The sequence below is a fragment of the Rhododendron vialii genome, chromosome 1a (genome assembly GCF_030253575.1).
Source record: "Rhododendron vialii isolate Sample 1 chromosome 1a, ASM3025357v1".
In the NCBI taxonomy this organism is placed as follows: Eukaryota; Viridiplantae; Streptophyta; class Magnoliopsida; order Ericales; family Ericaceae; genus Rhododendron; species Rhododendron vialii.
The window spans coordinates 32,754,057-32,756,832 of NC_080557.1; the positions used below are offsets into that span (position 1 = coordinate 32,754,057).

At 37.5% G+C, this 2,776-nt stretch overlaps 1 long non-coding RNA gene across 1 annotated transcript; it reads right to left on the bottom strand.

Moving 5' to 3' along the window:
• Positions 1–934: 934 nt before the first annotated feature.
• LOC131333112 (uncharacterized) lies at positions 935–2,549 on the bottom strand. Its single transcript, XR_009201717.1, has 3 exons — positions 2,305–2,549; positions 2,176–2,235; positions 935–2,063 (listed from the first exon to the last, which is right to left on the bottom strand). It is a non-coding gene; the product is annotated as an uncharacterized LOC131333112 (long non-coding RNA).
• Between the last annotated feature and the right edge of the window lie 227 nt (positions 2,550–2,776).

Genomic DNA, 2,776 nt, shown 5'->3' on the forward strand with positions numbered 1-2,776 from the left:
AGTTTAATTCATAAAAGTACATGAGAAATCCATACTTGATTTATTTAATTAAAACTTTGTACCTTGTTGGAAGATTGGGCTATTACCCAATGGATAATAATTTTCCTTACGGTTAATAACCAAATGATAATAGAAGTACAAGTATTTTTTATTTTAAAATAAGATCTTGAAAAGACTTCATGTCCTTTTAGTCAAATATAATAATGAAAAGGTTATTGTCCAATGGACAAAAATTACCCTAACAATATGGACCAATGGGTAAAGGCAAAAGGTTCAAAAGGTCCAAAAAGTTCATCTAGTAGCTAGGTGAGTTGGTTGCTCGGTTCCTCCAAGTAGTCGGTTAGAAACTAACTAATTCGGTCAAGTAGGATTTCTAGTCGAGAGTTAACCAATAACCAAAATCTAACTACGACGGAAAATAAGAAATCATATAGCCACTCAAGAGAAAAATAAGTAATTCAAATAAAATTCAAATATTTAACGAAATTTTTACTGACCAAAATTGAGGGGCGTTACAAAACCAGTTCCATTTCATTCATTCACAAAAAAACAGAGCTCTTGTTCACATCCTTTAAGTATATGCCTAATCAGAAATCAATGGACAAACATAGCTCTTCTTCACATCCAGGTAGTCACAATAATCTCATTCACTTACCAAAAGAAATAAAATCTACAAATAGATTTCAATTCTTAACATAATGTATATTAAATACAACAAAGATCCCATTCGGTGCTCTTACAAATGCCAACACAACCCTTCCCAACAAGCTTAAGACTTCATTATAGCTGCCATGGCCATTAGAAGAGCTATTCCCGAAAATATCAAGCTTACAACAGTTATGAAGTTCGTGTTTGTTGCCTTCCTTTCGAACTCTTGCACCGGTGGTACCAACTCCACCACAGATATTGCATCCACCAAAAAGTGCAGCAGCTCCAAGATGGAAGGCCATTCAAGATTTAGCGTCAAATGCACCTGCTTAAGCTTAAAATCAAAACTTCAAATTCTAGAAACATAGAAAGTCAAACTTCACATTCTAATGCAAATCATTCCCACATCTTTTCCATTTTTGCATCAAACAATAAACATAATGCAACAACCAGTAGCAGTTGCCCACGCACTACATTCCCACAAGAAAACAAAATAAAAGAAACTACAAATAAAATACTCTCTTTCTCAAAAGTTCAAACTGTGTCCTCGTCAATGCTGTGTCTTGGAAAACCTAATCATCATAAACGGCACATTGTGACCCATGGTTTTTTTTCTTTTCTTTTCTGTTATTTTATTTTATTTTTATAACTTGATGTCCAAACCAGCTTACAAGCACCTTGTTGTGACCAGAGTTGTCGAAACAAACTATATATCGTGTATTGTTTTCTTCCATCGCTTTCCAACTAAACCACTCACAGTTAGGCAATCAATGAATTTCAAGCTTCTTACTGGTACCATACTGCCAATGCCCAATGCTTTCCTCATTCCTCTACCGTACACGCCTTTGCGGCCACAATACCCAATTAACCCTCCATTTATAGACCATATTGAAGGTACTAAACTACTTTAACAGGCACAATTTCATTCCAAATTAAACTGGCTCATGGACGGCAAGAACACAAAGAGTGGAAGGATTGGACTATCAACAACAATCTTATCAACAAAGGATTTAGCATTGACTTGATCTTTAGCACATTTCCTTTCAAGAAAGCTGTAAACCAGGGATGAGATATCAAAATGAAGAGGCATCTACATATCAAGAACATACATCAATAATAATGCATCAACAGTTGGGCTTACCGTCAACTTTCACTTATAACTTCCAAATTTTCATCTACTCGTAACTTCAACACCCCATCATTTTATGCATTGTCAAAGACACAAGCAAGTGAAACCACAATTTCCACGCTAGTTAACGGATGGTTTTACCACATTTTGCTAAACCTCGCTAAACATGAGCAAAGAAAAACCAGATTGGAACAGATTCAGAGAGAGAGAGAGAGAGACCTTCAAATCGAGCAGTAATCGAGCCATAATCTTTTGTAATCGAGCCCTAATCCTCTGTGATCAAGCCCTAAGAATGTAGATTATCAAACATGTACATTGTTGGAGGGGCTCAAAACCCTAACTCAAAAAATACAGATTCGAAGCCAGAGAGGGAGAGGGAGAGGGAGTGAGAGAAATACCTTCAATCGTTCTCTTCGTCGACATTGTCCTCTTCTTCTTCGTCGCTCTTATTCGTCGATCTGATGAAAAAAAAATCCTAACTTCTGAGATAGAGAACGAGCCAGAGTAGGAGAGAGAGAGAGAGAAACCTTGTTCGTGTTTGTTTTTCTTCTTCTCCAGTCGATCGATCGTCGTCGCTGATTCCTTTTCTCGTTCTCTCTATGGGTTCAATTTTTGAGAAATGGGGGAGGAGGCGTACCGTGGAAGCAATAGGAGGGATCCGCATGTGTAAAATGGTATGACCCGAAAACTATTTTACCCGACCCATGGGCTATTTTTACCCGCGAGTTCTCCTTTAAAATCCCAACAGCTGGATGAGATCCAACGGCTCAAAAAAGAAGTCCGCATCTAATAGAATTGCGGACGTCCGCAGTAGAAGGCACATGTATACACACACACGAATCTTCACATAAGGGCGTCCACAATGCAGACGTCCCCTTTCCTGACCAAATTTCGATGATTCAAGCCGTTCAATGTAAAGACCTGTGTATTATTTTCATTTTCTCTAATTAATGGTTCATGTGGAGTATCGTATTTGATGCATATTTCATTAACGAGTTG